Source organism: Pinus tabuliformis, chromosome 7, assembly GCF_031772625.1.
Source record: "Pinus tabuliformis cultivar Carrire ecotype Pingquan chromosome 7, CPIR1, whole genome shotgun sequence".
Taxonomy (NCBI): Eukaryota; Viridiplantae; Streptophyta; class Pinopsida; order Pinales; family Pinaceae; genus Pinus; species Pinus tabuliformis.
This window is the reverse complement of record NC_142293.1, coordinates 196404747-196428553: the sequence shown is the minus strand read 5'-3', so window position 1 is coordinate 196428553 and position 23807 is coordinate 196404747. Positions and strand designations below refer to the sequence as shown.

At 40.5% G+C, this 23807-nt stretch overlaps 1 pseudogene; it reads right to left on the bottom strand.

The window, feature by feature from the left end:
* Window positions 1-575: 575 nt before the first annotated feature.
* On the bottom strand, window positions 576-1662 carry LOC149246532 (putative methyltransferase PMT22 pseudogene; annotated as a pseudogene).
* Between the last annotated feature and the right edge of the window lie 22145 nt (window positions 1663-23807).

The window sequence follows — 23807 nt, the reverse complement described above, 5'->3', positions numbered from 1 at the left end:
GCATTTATTTTTATCATTATTAATAAACTAAAAAAAAACAATCAGCGCTTCCTGAAGAGACAATAGCGCTCTTTCTTCTACTCGAACTGTTGAAAACTGATGAAGCGGTGGCATTAGTGGCATTACAGGTGTCAATTTCCATTACTAAAGACAAATATAGGCAATCGAATCTTGTTCCCTGCCACTTTGCAACTGCAGTCAAAAAGTAGCTTATCGGTCCCTGTTTTCCTGTTATGATGGATATCTTAGTTTTAATATAGGCATTTAATCTATGACTGTTCGCTCTTCCCGTTGCATGAAACCAATTTTTTCCAATTAAGCTGATCCTTGAAGCGCATTTTGATAGGAGAAAATCACTGCATCATTAGTAAATCACTGAAACATCGTGATGGTTTGAATGCCTCTTTTATCAGACATGATCATCCTTTAGATTTTCCTACTCTTGGAGCATGGCTTTATGTGCGTCGGGGGCATAATGGTCATTCCATGGTTAGTTAAAAAACAAATCTAAATCCTTAATTCCATCTCACAATCAAGCGATGACTTTTATTTATCTCAGGACGCCAACTACCCTTCTAGGCAACAATAAGATTTTCTTCCATCTGCGTGATTTTAATATTGGTGCGCCAATGTAAGGATTGCATGATAGGCAATAAATGCTTGACAATCATGGCAGTATCACGCATTATAACCCATCCTTGTGGCCTCAGGATTCTATCCATTTCTAAAATGGTATCAACCAAATTACACCTTAATGTTAAGTCACTGAAGAGATGGTCTGCATGGAGGAGATCGTATGTGTGCGGATAAGTGTTGAACACTTCACACCAATCATAATAACCCCAAACAGGCCTCTCTCAAATACCAAGGGTAGTGCGTCTGGCCCATCAATTGGAATGACATTCATTACCCAAACTGGTTGCTCAATAAGAGCTACGGCAAACCTTCCAAAACCTGCTCTCATATCCATCACATTTCAGATGATTGACCAATCGATACTTAAATCATGCCAGTACAACTTTTGTACAACATCCCTCCAGTATGCTGTGTCTTTTTGGAAGCCTCTACTTGAACCATTTGTGCTTCTTAGTTTATACTTCAGCCATAATGGTTCCTTTTCAAGTCGTAATGACCAACGTGATGGCCACACAGAACCATGAACAGAACTCTCACTAGGTATCTGATGAATGCATCTTTGCAGTGGTGTATACCAGGCAGCATCGGATCTATCATCCTCTTGACATAAAGGAGGATCTTTTTGTTTCCTCTGCATATAACACGAACTTGAAGTAGGTCTCTGATAGATGGCAATTCCAACCCCTGTTTTAGCCATGGTTTTTAGAACAAGTTTCCAGCACATCGACTCTGTCAATGTTATTACAGCTGTCCATACATCACGATGTGCTCGGTCATCCCGATAAACTAGAGTTGTAGACCATATAAGATATCCACCCGGTCTAAGAATTTTGTTGATCTCTAGTAAAGGTTTTCCGCCATCTCCATGCCAGTGCACCCTACATCTTGCACAATGTACCACATCATATACATTGCTTTGGGAATACGAGCCTTTGCGTGCCAATAATCACCTAAAATTGCTGGAATGCCCCGCTCAAGAGCAAGCTGAATCTGTGCTTCATGTTCATCCTTGGGAGCAACTGACATTGTCTTTTGTAATTGCCGACTGATCTGGAATAGGAATAGCTTCCTCTTTCAAAGAATGCGCATAAGCAATACGATCAACAAAAGGTATCAAGATGTGAATGACTTAGCTTGAGTGTGTGAGGGTTCATGTACAAATATCAATGGTGCTTTGGTGCGATGACATGAATGTCGAATTGAGCATCGTTAATTAAGAGTTATATGATCATATTCGAAACCCTGAGGTTTGGCACTGGTGGTCTTGTACAGATTGAGAAGCGAAACCCATAGTGTGCTTTGCCATCTGGCATTGATACATGTTACGTGGACTTTGATTGCGGTCAGACCAAGGGGTTAGACCAGCAACAACACTTAGTATTTCAATCGGATGTAAACTTGCAAAGAGAAGCAAGAAATGCATTCAGAGGTTCCACTGCACGAAGAACTCCACAAGCCTGTGTGAATGTTTGGTAACCTTTCAGTATTTTTGATACAATAGCCTCACCCTGTGACCTAGATAATACCAATGACAGAGCATGTAGAATAGTTCTCCGCACTGAATTGACCATAGCAATGCAAAGAGATGCAAGCGCTTCACCAAATCTAGCTGATGATAGATTATCGTCACATCTAAGAGAGTCCAACTCACCATGTTCAACAGCTTCATCTGTCAATGCAACTATAGTAAAAACAACTCCTAGTAATCCTTCAACTACTAATGTAATTGCATGAGCCTCACTTGCAACCACCACAACGGCATTCCTTCTTCCTCCATTTCCACCATCAATACATTTTATTTCCATATACATGCCTGTCACTGCTGCTCAAATGGGTCAATTAGTTCTATATTATAAGATAATTCATTTATGACAATTTCCAAAACAGGTGTTCGGGATCTCGAGTGAGACTTCTCCCAATAGCTTTTTGCCTCTGATTGTTGATGATGTTGTGAATTGTGCTTGTGAAGGGATAGGAGTTTGAAGTAAATAATCTAAAACAACACATTAAATTATTTCTTCTTCAAAACAGGGTTTTGAAGAAGAATCAATCTCTGACATGAGACGGAGTCTAACAGTGTGGACAAGGGGACAAGGAGGCTAAACCTATGTGGACCCAATGGAAACATGTGGACCTGGATGGGAAAATAGATGAATGGAGCTAAAATGAGTGGAATGGGAGTAATTTATGTGGTATTGGGAAGTGGGATTGTGTAACCAAAATTGAGACTTCCCATATAGTGCCATCCCTAAAGCTAATGGCTAGTAAAGGAGATCCCAGAAGACTAGTTTACAAGGGTAACCACAAAATCAGGTAGTTGAGACAAGAATACAGACCTAACCCACTCAAAAATGTTACCACTCAAACTAACAAGCGTCGTAGATGGGGATCCTAAAAGGGAAACTACTAGGTTAAGGGAGACAATTAAGTGATAACCCATTGTCACCTAAGCTAAGGCTCCCTAGTCTTTACAAACTTTCACTGATCGTAGAAGACCCAGTATGAAGGAAATCACTAGAAGGAATCAATGAAGAGAAATTAGTGAAGAGAAAATGGGTGATTTTTAAGGCCTATTTGCAAGAGAGACTCAATCTTATGGTTTTCTTGCATTAGAAGCAATGTGTAAGGATCTCTAACAAGGGCCGAGGTAGATTCTTCAAAACTTCCTATCAATTACCAAAACAAGGGGCTAAGGCCGCTGTGATTATTGACTAGCTACGTGCTCCACATCCATATTTTGTGGAGACTTTACATTCTTTACAAAATTAATTACAAAAAATGACTAGATTAATTCAATTCTACCCATGGGGACCCCATCCCAATAGGCCCCCAACAAAAAGATCATGAATCGCCCTCGAGTCACTTATTTCGTTGTTCCACTTTTTGACGGAGTTTTCTTACTGCCTTGGTCAATGCTTGAAGCTCCACAGTACTTTGTTTTGCTGCTTCGTGTACCTCCTAGACCAATTTCTCTATGGTTTTCTGCTCCACTGCAAGTTTTGTAGTCCGCTGGGTCGGATCGGCGGATGGCAATCAGCGGAGGCGAGTCAAAGGTTATCGGCGCAGACAGTATGCAACGAGCGATCGTGATTAGCGATTCAACATGGACCGTTGACTTCACATGTAGATCGATGGCCCACATCGTATCAGTGGGTTGAAATCGAGAAAACAAAGGGCCACAACCTTTACATGTATATGTGAGTGATGCGATAAGACCGAGACCCGATGGGTTCCAGAAGCAAAATGTATAATCTTTCACGTCCGCCAAAGCCCATTTTCAATGTATTTTTGTGTGTTTCGTGTATTTCCAAATAAAAACGGAATCATAAAACAGGCTGAGTGCGACTTGCGACAACAACCCAAGGGCGGACCCGATAGATAATTAAACCATACTTTAGGATTTTTGAAGTCCGAAAGAAGCAGAATGGGCAAGATTTCTCAGTATTTCAACATTTTTTGTATACAATAGGAAACATCATTATTAAGCATTTTCAAGAGATCACAAAGGCCTGAATAACCATTCCATCACCTAAAGGAGGCCGAGAGACAAAGATAAAAGGTTGGAAGGGGAAAGGCGACAACACAACACACGTATCTCATCCCAAACCGACAAAGCAGTCATGGAGCAGCACAGCGCAACACAACATTTACGACACATCCAAACAAATAGAATTGTCATGGAGCAGAAAGTGCAACTTTCCCAAAACAAACAGAATCGATTATGGGGCATCTTTGGCATGAGAGAGCTCACAGACATCACGGTAGGCTACCCAAAATATCTTAACATGGTTATTCCTCTGTCAGAAGAGGAAAACCACCGAGCCATGCATACTTATTGAGGGAATCAATCAGTTAAACAAGATAGAGGGATAGATTAAGACACCTGAAGCCTCAAAAGGCTTAGGACCATTATAAACAAGCTATAAATAGCTGAAAACAAGATGTAACAAGGGTTCAACTTCTAGATACTATTGAGACTTTGCTACTCAAGCTTCTCATATTCATTCTAGAAATATAAGCTTCTTTTACTGTTATATGTTCAATGTCCATTTTTTTTTCTGTTCCAAGCTTGCACTTGAACAAGTTGTTCATGCTTCTTCTATGTCTAATGCCAGATAACTATCATCTTATCTCTGTGTTGATAAATTAGATTTTCAAGCTTCTTTTACATCCTGTAGTTGGCCATTCATATGTGTTTATATATGCATATGCTGGTATACTAGGTACTATCCATCCATTCATTAAATCTACAAACTATTGAGCATTAGTGGTGTAAATCCTTGTAAAGCTGAGGGTGTTCATGCATGTCTTGAGTGAAAATAGAGTTGAAATGGTTATCTGGCTTGATAGATTATATGTTACCAGGCATCTGTGAGATGCAACCTAGGAGAGTTTCGTGGAGTGCTAACATTAATTGGCGTCGTTGCTCGGGAGAAGAAACTGAAGCTCAGCTTCCCTGAGAAACAAAATAGACCCAACATTGATGATAGACAAAGTCTGGGCACATATTTGGTTGTAATCATGTATCTAGCCACTCTACTAGAAGCCGAACCTCTTAGTGACTCCACTTCGTAATTCTGGCTCAGTTTGTGAGGCATACTCAGAGAAATCCTTAGAAATCGCAAGTTGACCCAGTACCTGATCTGGAAAAGACCATCAAGGAGAAAAAAGTATAACAAAAAGGAGCATCGGGTTTAGGTAAACCTAAACAATATTCTATAACTCTTCAAGAAGATCCTCCAATAGAACAAATACATGTTGAGAGTACAGATTCTAATACTAGCAGTGAAGAAAAGCTCTCAGAAATTCATAAAGATCCTTATTCTTTAGTTTCTCCTTTTGTTGTTAGATCAAAGGGAACCTCACCTCCTATTCACCATACTCCTTTGGTATCGTCAATCACTCCTCTGCCTTCTATCATTCATACTTCTAGTACTCTTTTAGTCACCACAGTTATGGCAGGTCCGCAAGCACCCACCAAAATGGAAAGAATCATAGCTTCTAGATATGGACCTCTAATACTGCCCACTCCTTTGAATGCTATGCCCACTGGAGAATATCAGACGTATATGCCTAAGTTCACTGGGACTGAAGGTGTCTGTTACATAAAATATTGTCACCATGACGTTTTGGAGTCGGTATGGGTCTATCATCACTTATACTGTCCTCCTAAGCAAGTCTCAGACCTCAGCTCTTCATGTCAAGCTTTGAAAATGAGAGAAAGACCTCAAAAATCATTAAAGTTTTGGTTCCACACTTTCTCTCACTATTTCCTGCGGTCCCGCACCCCCTGTTCACATTACCTGAGAAGGAGCTAATCCCTTGATGAGAGGAGCTATCCCTTTGAAGGAGGGCTTTATCCCTTTGAAGGTGGACCTAGTAACTTCCCTCCATTGCACTATAAATTAAGGCACTGGGCTGGTTGCTAGGGAGGTTAGAAGCTGAACATCTTTTAGGGTAAATGCTGGTGGAATTGAGACTTCCTAGTTAAGCTTGAGAGGAGAGATCACATACATTTTGGCTTCATTGGAAAGAGAGTGAAACTTGTCAAAGTAGAGGAGACTTCTTGTTGGACCCTAGGAGGAGCTTGTACAACATCGAGGCACATGTTGTAAAGTTCTTCTTTGATTTGAATTAATACAATCAGATTCATTTTTCTCAAAAAATTGTGTTATGTCATTTGTTTCATGAATTCCTTGATCATCATGTTAAGTATGCTTTATTACATTGGTTTTTCAGGTGCTATTTAATTTGTGTGCTTGTTTGTGTTTGCATATTTGCTACAAGGGAGATCATTTCGATCAAATGAGCGAGGCTTCCACAAACTTGCATTGGACCCAAGGTAGGCCTAAAACACTTGTCTGCCTTTGTTTATAAATTTCATATTTAGAGAAAGATAGTTTTTGATTGGCTTGCTTGTCACTAGATATCGTTAGATACTAGGGAGGTCGGTATTGTCCACAAGAACGATGCATTCCGTGTGACAAAATGGCAACTCCACTGGGGACTTGATTTCTTGATTTACTTTACTTTGACTTCAAAAACTGTGTTTTTTTTTCTGTTTTTGGCTTGTTGTGTGTGGAATTGGGTAGATATAATAGATGTTTGATTACTTTTTGTTTTTCATAACTTTGGGAGAGGACCGCACCCTCGGCTTGCAACACAATGCGGACCTACCCACACTTTTGCTTTTCACACAGAGTGGTACTGCACCTGTGAGAACTGTGGGCTTGAAGACCCTGTCAAAATTTTGGAAAACTTAAGATTTTCTTTTTCAGTCAGCTTAGTTTTTATTTAGATGTTGTTATTCCCTACCCAGACCTACATGTGACTTGTCATGAACTTTTATTAGGTTAATTCCATTGGTGTTATTGTTTTAGGTGAAATTCCTAGAAATTTTGGTTGTCGGGCTTGATTTTCATTTTGGTCTTGTAGTAGATCAGAGCTTAGAAGCTGTAGAAGCCTTAGATCACCTTGGTTTTTACTGGCCTTCTTATGAGTCTGACCATTTGCAAAATCTACCTTTGTTGAGGAATCCATCTTTTGTTTCTCATTGCAAAACTTCGAAAAGACTTGTGTTAAAAGTTTGGATTTCATTTTTAGAAAAGAAAACAAAAATTGGTTGTTTTTTGACTGATTTGTGATTCTGGACAAATTAGTCCTTAGTTTTCTTATAGCTAAGTAAAACATCCTTGAAAATTAATCTTGTAAGCTTTTACTTCAATTAGTTGTTAAAATTTATAAATCTCAACATTAGATTTTTCCATAGTTTTGAGTGTTTTATAAAAATAAAAAAATCTCTGTTGGAAAAAGTTTGTTTTTGTAGTATTTGGTTGTTTGAAAGAAAAGGGAAATTTTTGTGAGCATAACTAGTTGTCTCATTTTGAGTGCATTGGAAAAGACAAAAACTCTTCTTTTGATTTTTTTTTTAAGGAAAAGATTTGTGTTTACAAGCATTTTCATTCTCAAACTCTTTCCTAGCTAGAAATTCATTGAAGGGAAAAGATTTCTTATCATATTAAGTGCATTTTTTAGTGATTTCGAGTCGAGTCTTCACACCACAAGTTTCATCTCCGCACCTTTTGACTTAAAGAAAAACCAATAAAAATAATGCTTAAAGTAAAATCTATCTAGTAATCTTTCTATTTCTAGGGCTCTATTACACCAACATAGCTTAGGCTAGTGTCTTGGAGTAGGGAGTAATTAACTCTCCAAGACAGTAAAACAAACAAGTAGCTGTATCTTGCAGTAGGAGAAATCCAATTGTTACATCTATTCTCTGGGAAAGCTCCTCTTAAAGGAGAAGCATGAGATTGTGTCCAAACCAGTGTGGGAATCAATCCTTCCTCATTGGGAACGACGCCAGATATTCACGTATTAAAAAAGGTAAACCTCGAATTAACCATTGTCGAGGAGCGTGGGGTCACTTGTTGGTAAACCTTGGATTATGTCAAGGAGCCTTCAAGGGGATTGAGCTTGTTACTCTTCCCTTGCATGTGTATCAGATTGTAGACTATTTCCCCAGGTATATTTATTTCCGTTGGTAATGATAGTGACCATATTCTATAGGATTCTTTCCTAAGGTCATGGTGGAGGGATGATCCCACTGTACTTGGAGCAGACGTCAGCTAGACTCACCTGGATTTTCTTGGGGGTTCTCTTCACTCGAGAAGGTTTAGTGGAGAAACTTGTGCCAGTCTATTCATTAAGTAGGTTTCTAGGGTAACTGTTCCAACCGCCATTTCTGTATTGAACTCTGCGACGTTAGATTTCATCACCAATTAGTGTTTTCAGTACGGAAAGTTACTGTTTCTGTGTGGTTTGATCTCCTAGATTATTTAGGCGTGTGATTCAATTTGTTTGGTTCTTTAGAGGTTTTAGGTGGTTTTCATTGAGATTTTACTTTGTTTGTGTGTGAAGTAGTTAAATTATTTAATCATGGTTGAATTACCGAGGAAGTCCCGTAGACTTCGGGGCCAACCTCCTGAGTTTTCACCGAGCCAGCCTGAAGGGTTACGAGCCCTTGTAACTCCTAAAGACAGCAGATTTGGGTCACCTGAAGAAGGAGAGTCTTCTTTAGTGGTACATCCTGATTATCAAGCTTTAGTAGCAGATTATAATCCACAATCTGTGTCTGTTTCCAAAGTTACTGGTAGTTTTTCATCTACTAGTGATTTAGGTGAGGAACTTGAAATATCTAAACCTGAAACTGAATTTGTTGCTACTCCAACATTGGGATTTAACTCTCCAACTTCTAGTGGTCCCGGTTCACCCAAGGTAGAAAGAATAATTACCCAAAGTCTTCCTTCTGGACTTATAGCTATTGAAGAACTTGCTACTCTAGAAGAAAAAGCTATCCCTATCCCTGAAAATCAACCTGTTATAGAACTTAGGGAGCGTGAATTAATCTTTCATAGTCCACATAGGAGTAGTGCTTGGTATCTTTCATTGACCAATTTTTTGGAAAACCCGGGACTAATTTTTTCACCACCTCGTATTCCTTTTCACCCAACACCTAGGGGTTACTATCCTCCATTAAATATGTCAAGACAATCATCCATGTTTTCTTAATCTTCAGAAACCCTTTTGTACGACGGTCCTTTTGTTCCCTCTGGGTATCAGTCACTTACTGGTACTTTTTCGAGAGCATCTCCTCAACCTATTGAACAAGGGTTATTAACTGGAAATAATGGAACTAAGTTGTTGAGTGTAGAAGATATTCTCATGGTGTCAGGTACTATTCCTAATCCTCAACCTCAAGGTGGCCAGTTACCGCCTGGGGGGCAACATCAAAGTCCTCAATTATTGCCTCGGGGGAAACTTCAAGGACAATACATACCTACAGGACAGTACGTTCCTCAAGGTCAACCCCAGACTCAAGATGTACCTCAAGGTCAACCCCAGTATCAATATGTACCTCAAGGTCAACCCCGGTATCAGTACGTGCCTCAAGGTTATCAACCTCAAGGTCAGTACCCAACCCAAGGTTTCCAACACCTTTAGGTCAATCATATGTTCAAGGAACTGGAAGTGTACCTTTGAATTATCAACCCTACCCTCGACCCGGTTATGGTCTTCAATATTCTCAACCTATTATGGGTTCGTACCCCAGAATGAACTTAGTGTGGGATCCATCTCAAACTCAACAGATCTTGCAACCGAATGTATAGTTGTCATCTCAAACTGTACAACCCTTGGTTTCTACTTCACCCCAGCAACATGTCCAGTCTACTATTCAAACTTCTGCACCTTCTGTAGTTTCTTAGCCTGGGCCTAGTATGCCTCATACTCTGCCTCAAATGGTTGTTGCAACTGCTACAACATCTGTTCAATCTACCCGACCTACTTCTGGATTATCGACAGCTCCGGTTTCTACTGTTCGCGTATCAACTCCTTAGACATCTTTACCTCAGTCTGGATCCACAATTCAAACTTCGGTTCAAATTCCTGTAGGCCAACCTGGTTCAAGTACGATTATCACAACTCAACCTCAATTTAATTATCAACCGTACCAGGGACAGTACCAATTCGGTCCTATTGTGCAGTAGCCAGCCTATCAGTATCAACCATACCATGGGTATACATATCAACAACCTCAACAACCCCAGTACGGTCTGGTTAATCCTGGTTTTCTAGGAGGATATAATATCCCAAATGCAATTCCAATTCCTAGTTATCCTGGATATCCTCCTCCTGGGGCTGGTCTCATGACCCAGAGTTTTAGGGACCCTAATTGTTAGTTACCATTTATTGCAACTTTGGACTTGCCTGACTTGTCATGCCTTACGAACGATCCAATTAACTATCTTCTGTTTTGGCTACCAATGTTGAATAAGTTGCTTAGTGATATTCCTACGTTTGAAGGCAAATCAGGAGAGGACCCGTCGAACCATGAGATGACTTATCACCTCTGGTGTGCGTCTAATTCCATTTCAGATGATTCAATCAGTTTAAGGCTTTTCCAGTGCACTCTAATTAGTCTTACGGCCAAGTGGTACATTGAGTTACCACGAGCCACCTTTTATAACTTTAGTCAGCTAGCTACTTCGTTTTTAACTCATTTTCAGTTGTCCGTCAGATATGACAATGGCACGGAATTATTAACTTCGTTAAAGCAGTCTATGTCCACTTATATTTTAGATCACATTCATGAATGGAGATGTTGACGACGTTTAGTGAAGGTTTTTATTCCAGATCAGATCTTAGCTGAATGGTTTGTAAAATATTTGTTACCAAAGATCACTGAGGATGTAGCTAAGGCCAGAGTGGTTACTGAGGAGCAAGTAATTGCTCAAGCTCAATACCTTGACTTAGTTTATACGCAGTCAGGTGCGTTACATGAGAAAATCCCCGATCTTCCTAAACAAAATCAAATCGTTGTAGCTCCTTCAGGGTCTCATGCCACTGATGGTATGATTGGTACGGTTAATAATAAAAGTAAGAAGAAATCTTCCAAGAATTCTTCTCCTATCATAACCTTGCCAGATTTCTTGACAGGAGATTCTTCCGCAGAAATTTCTGCCGATATTCATGTTTTAGAGTCATCTACAGCCAAACCAAAATATGGTGGTAAGAAGAAAGGGAAGAAGAAAAATAAAACAGATAAAAATTCAAAAGAGAAACCAGAAAAAGTGGAATCAAATGATGAGAAACGCAAACCTCATTATCCTTATATCATTTGTGACAAATAGCATTTTACAAGAGACTGCCCTCATTGTGTAGAGGCTGCGAAAATGGTCAAAGGTTCCCAAACGCCTGCTATTTTGAAGGATCCTTTCCCAAGTCGTAAGATGATAGGTTCTTCCACAAATGCCTCCAAAGAACCCATAATGATGATGTCCCATGTTAGGATTGCAACTCGATCGCATGATTATGGAAGTAAAAGTCTTGTTGATGGTAGAGAAGCATAATCTTCTCATTCGAACCCATCAACCTCATCTCCCGGTTCTAATCCGCTGCAGATCGAGAAACCTAACCCAGACTTAGTAATCAAACCCCCCGCCAAGGGTATACTTCGAAAGTCAGCTTTCAATCCACATGCGAGAGCGGCTCAAAACTATAACATTGTTGAAGATTTGGTTGTTTCACCTTCAGCAATGTCGGCTTTGGAAGTGCTGCAATCATGTCTAGCGCAGCGTAAATTACTATTGTCGGCTATAGGAGCTGTTGACATTCAAGACTCAAACCTTATAATTTTCGATCTAGAAAATAGTACACCGCGCTTACCTCATCAAGTGGCTTTCTAGATCCCAGTGTTAGTAAAAAACAGACCTTGTTATAGGAATGTGATTGATGAGGGAGCCTGAACATGTACTATATCGATACAGTGTTGGAGATCGCTTGCTTCTCCTTCGCTAAATCAATCTCTGACAATTCTAAAGGCCTTTGATGGCCATGGGTTTCATCCTTTTAGCATTATATAGGATTTACCTATAGGGGTTGAAGGCAAAACTATTAATCTAGATGTGGAGGTGGTTGATGCTCCTCTAGATTACAACCTTCTCTTGGGTCGTAGTTGGTCTTACACTATGACAGCTATCGTTTCATCGGTATTTCAGCTTATAAAGTTCCCTCATAATGGAAAGATCGTAACTATAGACCAGCTGACTTACTTTTCATCCAACCCAGCCTCTTCTGAAAGTATTCAGCATGTCGGCAAAACAACTATCCCATATAAGGACGTTGGAGTAGGACTAGTTCAAGATTCTAGTTTACCGGGAACTTTTCCTTTTCCTCCTATAAACGTATCGTCTTCTACTACAACCATTCATATGATTTCATCAGACACCATTTTTTATGATGATCCTTGGATCGTACCTTCCGAATATGAGATAGACTCATTTGGTGATGTTATGCCTTTGAGTCCATATGAAATTGCGTATCAGACCGAGCAGTCGTTTTCCAACCCATCTTCAACCAAAATTGACTTAATGAATGTGCTCCATGAGGAATCATTTTCAACATCAAACTCGAATTCAACAACTTTTTCTGAAATTGTTCAAACTGATGAGAAAATTCGTGAAATCCTATGTGTCGATGATTTACCATGGGAAGATCTTCATCATATATCTTCGTTTTTTCCCGAGAGTGATCCTTTTGAAAATGATTTTTCATATATTTTTACGACTGAATACGTCAAGGAATCTCAGAATCCAATGAAAAATCCTGATTCAGAGTTAAATTTGGGAAACATTTCTCGAACTATTCCTATTGATATTTTGGTTAAGCCTGGAATTGTTGAAAACATTCATATAGGTGCCTCGTGTATGGAAGATGAAATTCGAACATATAAGGTCCTATTTCATGAATTCCATGACGTGTTTTCCTAGCCAGATGAGGAAATTCCAGGAATTGACCCCGTAATTGTTGTTCATGAAATCAAAACTTACCCGGATGCTAAACCTGTCTGGAAATGTTTGCGTCAGATCCACCCGAGAAAAGTTGCTGCTATTAAAGCAGAAGTTGAAAAATTACTCAAAGAAGGTTTCATTTATTCGATTTTGTTGACGAATTGGGTATCGAATATTATTCCTGTTAACAAAAAGCAAGGGACAGTAAGAATATGTATCGATTATAGGGACATTAATCGAGCCTGTCCAAAAGACAATTACCCAACTTCCTATATCGATCAAATCATTGATGATTGTGCCGGCAGTGAAATATTCTCCTTCATGGATGGTTTTTCTGGATACAATCAAATCAATATTCTACCTGCTGATCAACCAAAAACGGATTTCATTTGTCGATGGGGGACATTTTCTTATTGCAAATTACCTTTGGGCTCAAGAACGCTGGGAAAACTTTTCAAAGGGCCATGTCTTACGCGTTTCATGAGATCAAGTACATTTTGTAACCCTATCTCGATGATTTACCTGCTCATTCATTACATCGAGCTGATCATCTCATCCATTTATGAGCAATCTTTATGAGGTGTAGGCATTATCGGATTAGGTTTAATCCACACAAGTGTGTTTTCTGTATAGAAATGGGTCGGTTACTAGGGTTTGTTGTTTCGAAAGCTGGCATTCGTGTCGATCCCTCAAAGGTTGAAGCTATTGTCAAATTGCCTCCTCCTTCGAGTCTTTGCCAACTCCAAAGTTTGCAAGGGAAAGAAAACTTTTTACGTCGATTCATTCCTAACTACGTCGAGATCACAAAGGGTTTTACTCAGTTGTTGAAACCGAATACTCCATTCTTTTGGGATGAGATAACTGATAAATATTTTGATGCACTAAGACACGCGTTGACGCATGCACTGTTATTGCATCCTCCCAACTACAACCAGGACTACTTCTTGTATCTCACCGCTTCCCATTCCACCATCGGAATGGTGTTAGTTCAGGAAGATGAATTTGGTACTGAAGATGTGATATATTACCTTAGTCGAACTTTAAATCCAACTGAGCTAAAATACTCGCATGTGGAGAAATTGGCATTAGCGGTTGTTCAAGCTGTCCAACATTTTCGTCATTACATTTTACTATGTAAAACTACAGTAATTTATGATTGCAACCCTAAGATATATATTTTGACCAAGAAATTATTATGGGGCAAGTACTCCAAATGGATTGTGATCCTGCAGAATTTCGACTTGGAGTTTGAAAAGTCTAAGTCGAAGAAATCTTTATTTTTTGCAGAGTTAATGTGTGACTTCCCGCGTGCTGACATGGAAACTGTGGGGGAGGATCCCATTGCGGACGAATCCTTGTTTCTAATCAGCACTTTAGATCCATGGTATGGGTATATCATCATTTATCTCCAGACCCAATCCTTTCGGCCAGAAATTTCAAGGTCAGAACATCGAAAAATACGATTCTAGTCCCAACAATTCAGAATTATTGGAGATATTCTTTATCGTCGGGGAGCGGACTCTGTTTTTCGACGTTGTTTAACTCATGAGGAAGCTGAAAGGGTTCTAAATGACTATCACTCTGGAGCGTGTGGCGGTCATATGTCTGGGTATGCCACAACCCAAAAGATACTGCACGCTGGCTATTTCTAGCCGTCTTTGTTTAAAGGTTGTATTAACGCGGTCTGAAAATGCCACAACTGCCAAATTTTTGATCGAAAGATGCGCGCTCCACCTGCTCCTCTCCACCCTGTAATTGTCGCTGGTCCTTTTGCAAAATGGGGTATCGATTTTATTACATGTAACCCTCATTCGGTCGGGGGGCATGCATATATCATCCTTGCGGTAGATTATTTTACCAAGTGGGCCGTGGCGATGACTACATTTGAGGCAGACGAAAAAAGAGCTGCGATTTTCGTGTTCAATCATATAATTGCTAGGTTTGGTGTTCCACAAGCGATTATGCTGATCATGGGCATCATTTTCGAAATGTTATGATGACTGAACTTACAGGCCAGCTTGGCTTGCATCACGATAGTTCAACTTCATATTATCCACAAGCTAATGGTCTGGTTGAAGCCATCAACAAAGTTCTAGTCGTCATGATCTAACGCATCATTGGGATTCATAGGTCGAATTAGCATAACTTGCTATTTTCAGCGCTTTGGGCATATCGAACCTCAGTAAAAACGTCAACAGGGTTCACTCCTTTCCAACTAGTTTATGGTCTGGAAGTTGTGTTACCCATTGAATGCGAAATCCTGTCATTGCAAATGGCCATCGAGTTACTTCCAACAACTTCTGAAGAGGAAAAATATTTGTTATACTTGGCTCAGCTAAATGAGAATCGACGTGATGCTGCATTGGCGATTGAAACTCATGCCAAATGTATTAAAGCTCTGGATGATCGAAATGTTACCCATCAAATTTTTTTAGAAGGAGAACTAGTCTTATTGTATGATCAAGCAAATGATAAATTACGCGCTGGAAAATTTGTACCTATGTGGCATGGTCCCTATGTTGTTAAGAGAAAGCTAGCAAAAGGAGCCTATGAATTGGTAGACTTTGACAGGGTCTCTTTAGGCAAACCCAGAAATGGTATTTACCTGAAGAGGTATTATGCTTAAAATCTAGGTGTGGAAATTTTTAGTTAAGTTAGTTTTCTTTCTAGCTGGTGTGTTTTAGTTTAAAAAGTGTGCTTAGCTTAGAGAGTGTTTTTCGTCATTATTCTTACTTATCTTGGTTTTTACTCTTGATATTGCAGATGTCGACGCCTCTCCAAACATACATTGGTTTTGCTGATGGTGCTTGTCGTAATACACGAAACATTTCTTCCGCAACTTGGGTTATTTATTCTCCCTCTGACGAGTTGGTATCTATGCATGGGGTAAGCCTCAGTCAAACAACGAACAACATTGCAGAGTATAGTGCAGTGATTGAGTTATTATCTGAATCTGTTTCATTTTGGATTCGGAGTTTGAGAGTGAGGTTAGATTCTGAACTCGTTGTATTACAGCTTAATAGAGTATATGCCATTAGAAATCCAGTGTTATTAAGATTGTTTTTGAGAGTGCGTCTCCTGGAACGTGAATTTGATTATATTGAATATCAACATATTCCAAGATATTTAAATACATTAGCAGATGCAATTGCTTCTCGAATGTTAAGTAGACATTTGCAATAATCATACAAGTAAATTTAAAAACATTCCATAACATGTTTTACATGATAAGCCGGTAATAGTGATATAGTATAATATAGCAGTGTGTTAAAATATACATCGTCCTCGATCATAGGTTGAAAAAAACCTTATGATCGGTAAAAATGATAGTACAAAAAGAAAAAATGTCATATGTGTCTACAACAGGCGATCATCCTATCACTGGTGATGATCTCGATAACAAACCACTGTATGGGCCACCTTACAAAGGAACCTCCTGAAAGGTCCTGAGACCCCAATCACATAGTGTTGTAGTCGAAGAGGAATGTCATCTATGCCAGTCTCCGGAATGTCTCCTGTCAAATGCTCTAGATGGCTCTCCAATTTGGCCAAGGTCTCTGCTGATTCGTCCTGTGGGGCTGGTGCCGCTGCAGCTGGTTGTTTCCTCTTGTAAGGCTAGAGAGCAGCTAGTCTCTGTGGACCTACATCTGCATTTAAAACTTTTACTATCAATTTTGGGATGAGATAAAAACAAAAATAAAATAAATTAAAAAAATGTTGAAAATGATTTTACTTGAGTCATCCCATTGCTCTCCTAGTGGAAGAGCCATGTTTGGGTCACCGCAAAAATCTACCCCAGCATAAGGAAAGTCCTGAATAGCAAAAACCTGGTTTTCCAACCAATGGAAATAATCAAGTGTGAATCAAAAGACCTCTGTCCCCTCCCTAGGATGACGGGCCATAACTGCAACCCATCGCATCAGTTTGGGCTCTCGAGGAAGTCTAGCTCCAACTGTGAGGTGCTGTGGGACCAACATTGGGACCCTCTCAAGACCAAAGCTCACGACTGAAGCACCATATCCAAAGGTCTTCATTTGTCTGTTCTTGGCTCTAGTCAATTGGCCTTTTATATTAGCCAACAGAGCATCGCACGAGTTGAAGATGGTGCCTCGAAAGCAGTCAACTGCCATCTGCATCTGGGATCTAGTGGCTACATGTAGTGCTACGCTCCAGCAGAGCCTAGTAACAGTAAACGTGATTACCTTGAGTTCAGGAAGGGATATGGTTTTGATATCTATCCCTTTGTCTCTAGTCTGGTTATTACAGAACTCTAGCCGAAGGCTATCGACAGACTGGCCACCTCGCCTAGTCCCGAATAGAGTCAAGTGTTCACCTCTCTTAGGAAAACCAGTCGAAAAGTATATATCTGCCAGCTCCATTATGAGCTAGTGACCACCAATAAAGAAGCATTGGTCCTGTATGCTCCACCTGTCTACCAGCCACTGCAGAAAGTCCACCTGGGCTCTCATGCCAGGTATGGCCCAGAATTTGTATAAGTTGCATACCTTCAATGCATCAATCGAAGGTTGATCATTTATCGCAGTAAGATCTACTTTCTCATGCTATCGTTCTCACCAATCAAGCATGATGTATACCCTACATTCAGTAAAAAGGCGGATTAGAATATGTAAAATTGAAATTTTTGGGTGGAATTTGAGTTTGTTAGGTTTAAAAAACCTTTGTACGGGGTACGCACCCTCTCTTTTAGAGAGAGTGCGTGGGTCTGCACCTTGCCATCATGGCAGGTGTGGACCCCTAAATTTTTCCCCATTGCGAAAAAGTCGGGGTCCGCAGGTCCCCTATGTTATACCTGTGGACCCCCGCGCGCGGGTTTTTTGACCTAAAAGCTCCTAAAAAATGAAATTAAAACCTAAAAACAACTTTGAAACAAATGAATTTAAAGAGTAGGATGATGTGGATTACCTGGAGGAGACGGCGCTCGATTCCAACGGACGGATTTTCTGCAATCTTCACGGGAAGTTTCTGACCAAAAGCTCTATTTTCTCACCCAAAACTCAAAAGGTAAAAATGAATTTACGAAAGCCCTTTCTATAAGTTTTTTGAATAAATGAGTTGTTAATTTGTTTATGTTTCACTTTCGAAAGGTAACTTTTGTATTATTTTTATCCATTTTAAACAGGTATGAGTAATGTTTGAGTTTTTATTCAGGATAACAGATTTTTCAGGTGAAATCGGTCATTTTTGACGAAAAAACATTAGAGTCGCCTTTAAGATCTTTTCTGACTCCTATAACATGAAAAGATCACCGAGTTTTTCTTTTTAAACTCGTTAAAATGGAACTAAAAAGACAGTCCACTTATAGCTTTTTTCTGACCGTAAGAACATGAAAAGATTGCCGGATTTTTGTCGTTTCAAATTCAATATTGGTTATAAAACAACGTTTCATTGATCGCTTTTTTAATTTTTTCAGATCAGAGGCACTAATTACGAAAATTACTCCTTGTTCGTAATGATCAAGCGGTTCTCTCAAGTATTATTTTATACCTTTTCAGGCTTGGGAGTCACAAATTTACGAAAAAGGACAACCATGGAGTCTTCTTAAGTTTTTTCAGACTCTCTAAAATTGGAAAACACCGAGTTTCTCCTATATTGGACTCGCTAAAATTTAACAGTAAAGGACCTGTTCAATTACAAACAGGAATGGACCACTCCTTCCTAGGGTTTGAATTTAAACTAAGTTGGACTCATCTGAAGGATGAGCTTATAATCAAACAAATGTTATCCTCGTCAAGCTTGTCAAAAATAAATAGGTACTTGCCAGAAATGGTGGGGGAAAAGAGATAAAAATGAGCGTGTTTGTTGTACTTTGTAACCACTCTTGAACATGACACTTTTATTCACCTGGTTGGTGAAATCCTTTGCCTAACAATTGATCAAACCATATTGAAAGTCTTCACCCGGTTTCTTTGTATTAACTTTGGGTCAATTGTCACCAAACCATCTACTATGTCATTATGTGTTCAAGAGGTCAGTGCAAATAAGCCATTCATCTGCAAAAAAAATTTCATCCATCTTGACCATCCCTGAGTCAGTCCTCGCAACTAAATTTCTTCAAACTTGCTCTATGATTTCGTGTTGTGGGCTTGCGTACGATGGATCTCTTTCTAGTCACTTCAGCTCATTATCTAGAAAGATGATCTAGAAATCATCAGTACCTTGGGATCTACATGCCTCAATGGCGGGTTTCTCACCTTCGACGATAGGTTGCATCACTAACCTTCGATCAAAGGATTCTATGACATGTTCGACATCAACACATCTATGCACATCTCATGGATTGTGCTGAGTACTTTGAGAGCCATTGACATTACTGATGGTTTCTCTCACACTTGTTAACGGTTTACATCATTGACTGGTAATCAAGTGGTTTCTACCATGTTCGACTTCAACACATTCATTCGCATGGATAGAATCATACTATTTCGTGAAGTAGAACTGAAGACCCTGGATCTAGTTTCCACCATCCAGGCTGCGAGGAATTTTGTATTCATTATATTGTGGACTATTCATAAACAGATGGTTGCGTCCACACTGTGTCTACATGTGTCTATACTTGTGATGTATTACAAGATCATTCCTATATCAGAGCAGTAGTTATTTTTCTAGTCAGTTTTGATCTGAGTATGGGAATGCCTACCTCAGCGATGATATGATCTCATATATATGTTTTGCATTGAATGTTTTTATAGTTTCCAACCGGGCTCTCCACAAGATGATCCTCGAAATGATAAAGTACTTCCCTCTTCGTAGATGATAAATGAAATCCTCATCTACTACAAACTTCACACTTTAGGGGGCAATCTGTTACACAAAATATTGTCACCATGACTTTTTGCAGTCAGTATGGGTCTATCATCACTTATACTGTCCTCCTAGGCAAGTCTTAGACCTCGGCTCTTCATGTCAAGCTTTGAAAATGAGAGAAAGACCTTAAAAATCATTAAAGTTCTGGTTCCACACTTTCTCTTAGTATTGTCTGCGGTCCCGCACCCCCTGTTCACATTACCTATGGACCTGCCCGCTCTGTCTCTAAAGGAGTGGGTGTGGACCCCTTTGAAAGTAAAAAAGGCGCATGTTTATTCTAAAAAACTCACTTTGGGTTAATTCTAGATGATTCTAGAAGGAATTTTGACGTGGATGGTTCGCTCTTAGGTGGTTCATGCATCCAAAAAGAGAAGGAGCTAATCCCTTGATGAGAGGAGCTATCCCTTTGAAGGAGGGATTTATCCCTTTGAAGGTGGACCTAGTAACTTCCCTCCATTGCACTATAAATTAAGGCATTGGGCTAGTTGCTAGGGAGGTTAGAAGCTGAACATTTTTTAGGGTAAATGCTGGTGGAATTGAGACTTCCTAGTTAAGCTAGACAGGAGAGATCACATACATTTTGGCTTCATTGGGAAGAGAGTGAAACTTGTCAAAGTAGAGGAGACTTCTTGTTGGACCCTGGGAGGAGCTTGTACAACATCGAGGCACAGGTTGTAAAGTTCTTATTTGATTTGAATTAATACAATTAGATTCATTTTTCTCAACAAATTGTCTTATGTCATTTGTTTCATAAATTCCTTGATCATCATGTGATCCGGATTTAAACAGGAATGCAATAAAATACAAAGATAACCATAAAGACAGATATGCAGCGGAAATAATACCTCAATTCATTACTGTAAAAGACTGAAATATCCTTACAAATAGAAATGGAAATAAACGAGCTAAGGCGATGGTAGCTTATCTCTGAGAAGATATGTGGTGGTTACATGCCTTTGAATTGTCTTACAATGAGGCTCGAAGGCCTATTTATTGTTGAGAAACAATGGAAAACCCTTCACATTCCAAAGCCTAACCCTAGAAGATGAAATGCCAAATTGTGGGCCCCGTTTTTGGGTAAGTTAGTACATGAACTTCCCGGGGTCACGAATTGGTCGTACTATCTCCGTTTGACATGCATGATAGCCCGTTGGAAAGATATCTCCGAGGACTACGACGAAAAAGACAATTTTTATTAGAAAAATCACTGGCGGTAGATTTCCCAAAAAACGTCATTTAGGGCCTCAAAACGGCTACGGAAGTTTGGACCCGAAAAACTGCTAAAAATAGTAAATTGGCTATAATTAAGGAAACTGAAAAAAACTGTAAGAAGCACTAGAGGGGATCCAAGTGGAATTCGCTGGTGGCCACCAATATCCACCTGGATTATTCCTCCTCCCTTAGGAAGCAATGGTCCCCATTGTGTTGAGTTCCTCCATGAGATGAAGGAACTTCTACTGCACTTGGTCCCTGGTGAGCCACTTGCCCTCGCGAAGGAGTTGTCCTGCTTTGACAACTCGATACAGTTGGATACTCTGATGGCGAGTGTGCTTGATCTGTGTGTCCATGATCCGATCAGTTGCAACTTGTTCCATGCAAGCTGGATTTAACTCTGTGGGTGTGAGTTGTTCTGCAATGTCGGACATGTCTAGTAATGGTGGAAAGTATGGCTGAAGGCGGTTGACATTGAACACCGGGTGCAGGCCAAGGAATGGGGGAATGTTGAGCTCAAATGAATTGTCTCCCACAGCCTTGGTAATGGTGTAAGGGCCGTATCAGAGTGGTTTGAGTTTCCGATAGGCTCCGGTAAGGCATTCCTTTTGCAAATGCAACCAGACTTTGTCGCCCACTTCAAACTTATGTGGCACCCGATGTTGATCATGTCACTGCTTGTACTTGGCATTTGATTTCTCTAGAATGTCATGGACCCGCTGGCGAATATGTTGGATGTGCACAATGAATTTTTTTTCCTTATCTGTTTCGGACTCGACATGAACAGAATCTGCGTGATTAGCTACAAATGGCATGGCCACATCGATGGGACATAGTGGTTGGAATCCCAATCCCACCTGGAAAGGGCTGTGGCTAGTCGAGCTATGGAGAGCCTGGTTGTAGTTGTTCTGAACATAGGGGAGGCTGACGCCCCATGTGTGTGGATGCTTTGAGTTGTACATGCGCAGAATATGTACGATCATCCTATTGACGACCTCATTCTCGCCATCAGTTTGAGGATGGAAGGCTATGGACTTAGTGAGTTTGGTGTCCAGCATCGACAGAGGCTAGACCAAAATGTACTGAGGAACCTGTTGTCCCAATCTGAAATGATAGACTGTGGGATCCCAAAGTGTACCCATACTCGCTCAAAGAAGAGTTTAGCAGTGGCTTTTAATGTGATATTCTTCTTGCAGGCCGCCATAACGGCCATCTTCGAGAACCTGTCGACGACCACAAAAACATAGTCATTTCCATGCCTAGTGGAAGGGAGGCCTGACATGTAATCCATGGAGATGGATTCCCAAGGTCGACTAGGGGTAGGCAGCGGGGTATAGAGGCCTTGCTTCTTGATGGTTGGTTTGGCAATGGCGCAAGCAGTGCATGATCTGTTGTACTTCCCGACATCCTGTCGAAGATTCGGCCAATAGAAATATTTCTGCAGTACTGCCACGGTTTTTTCGACCCCAAAATGCCCAACGGCGTGACTGTAGTGTGCTTCCCAGATCATCTTGGCATGCTCGCTTGAAGGAAGACAAAGGTGACCCAGGTGGCATAACGGGTCGTCCTGGAGGTGAAAATCTAGAACATGCTGACCCTCCAAGAGTGTCTGGTATGTGTGGCCGAATTCCGGGTCGCTTTTGTAGAGCAATGGCCAATCAGAAGTCTCGTGCTCACAGGAGTTGAGCACGGTGGTTAACGCCATGATCGGTGGTCGACTGAGGCAATCTGCAACATTATTGGTGCTACCCTTCTTATACTTGATATTCAAATGGAACTATTGCAGGTATGTGGACCACTTCTGATGGCGATCATTCTGCAATTTCCCTTGGGTCTGTATGAACTGCAGGGGTCGGTGGTCCGTGTGGATGACCGTTTCCTTCCCCAAAATGTAATGCTTCCATTGTCAGCAGGCCTGCATAATGGAATACATCTCTTTGTCATAAGTGGGATACTTCCGGACTGTGTCTGAAAGTGTCTCACTGTGATATGCCACTAGATGCCCGTGTTGAGTAAGGACTGCCCCAATAGCATAGTCAGAGGCATTTGTGTCGACCTCAAATGGTTGTTGCAAGTCTGGTAATGAAAGAATTGGTGCTGTGCAGAGTCGATCTTTCAAATCTGTGAATGCCTTTTGTTGAGATTCAGACCAAATTTTTTTTGCTTTCTCTCCTCCCTTGGTGACCTGACTCAAGGGCCAAGTGATATGAGAAAATCCCAACACGAACTTGCTGTAGAAGTTGGCAAGGCTAGAAAGCTGCGAAGCTCTGTCAGAGTGGTTGGAGATGACCAATCCCGAATGACTTGGATCTTGGCTGGATCCACATGCACCCCCCGTTCATCAATAATGTATCCCAGATACTGAACCTGGGTCATGCCAAAAGTGCATTTCTCCAAATTGGCACATAACTTGTGTTGTCGTAGTTTTTGGAGAACCTGTTGGATGTGGTGGAGGTGCTCTTCCCAAGTCTTGATAAAGATCAAGATGTCATCCAAGTATACCACTACAAATGAGTTGGTGAATGGCCGCAAGATGTCATCCATTAGCCTCATGAAGGTTGTAGGAGCATTCGTCAATCCGAAAGGCATAACCAACCATTTGAAAAGGCCCTCCTTGGCTTTGAAGGCAGTCTTCCACACATCGGAGGGTTCGATTGGTACCTGGTGATATCCTGACTTCAAATCGATCTTGCTGAAATATTTTTCCCCCTTTAGTTGGTCCAAGAGGTCATCAATCCATGGGATTGGGTATCTATTACGAACAATGATCTTGTTCAGCGCCTG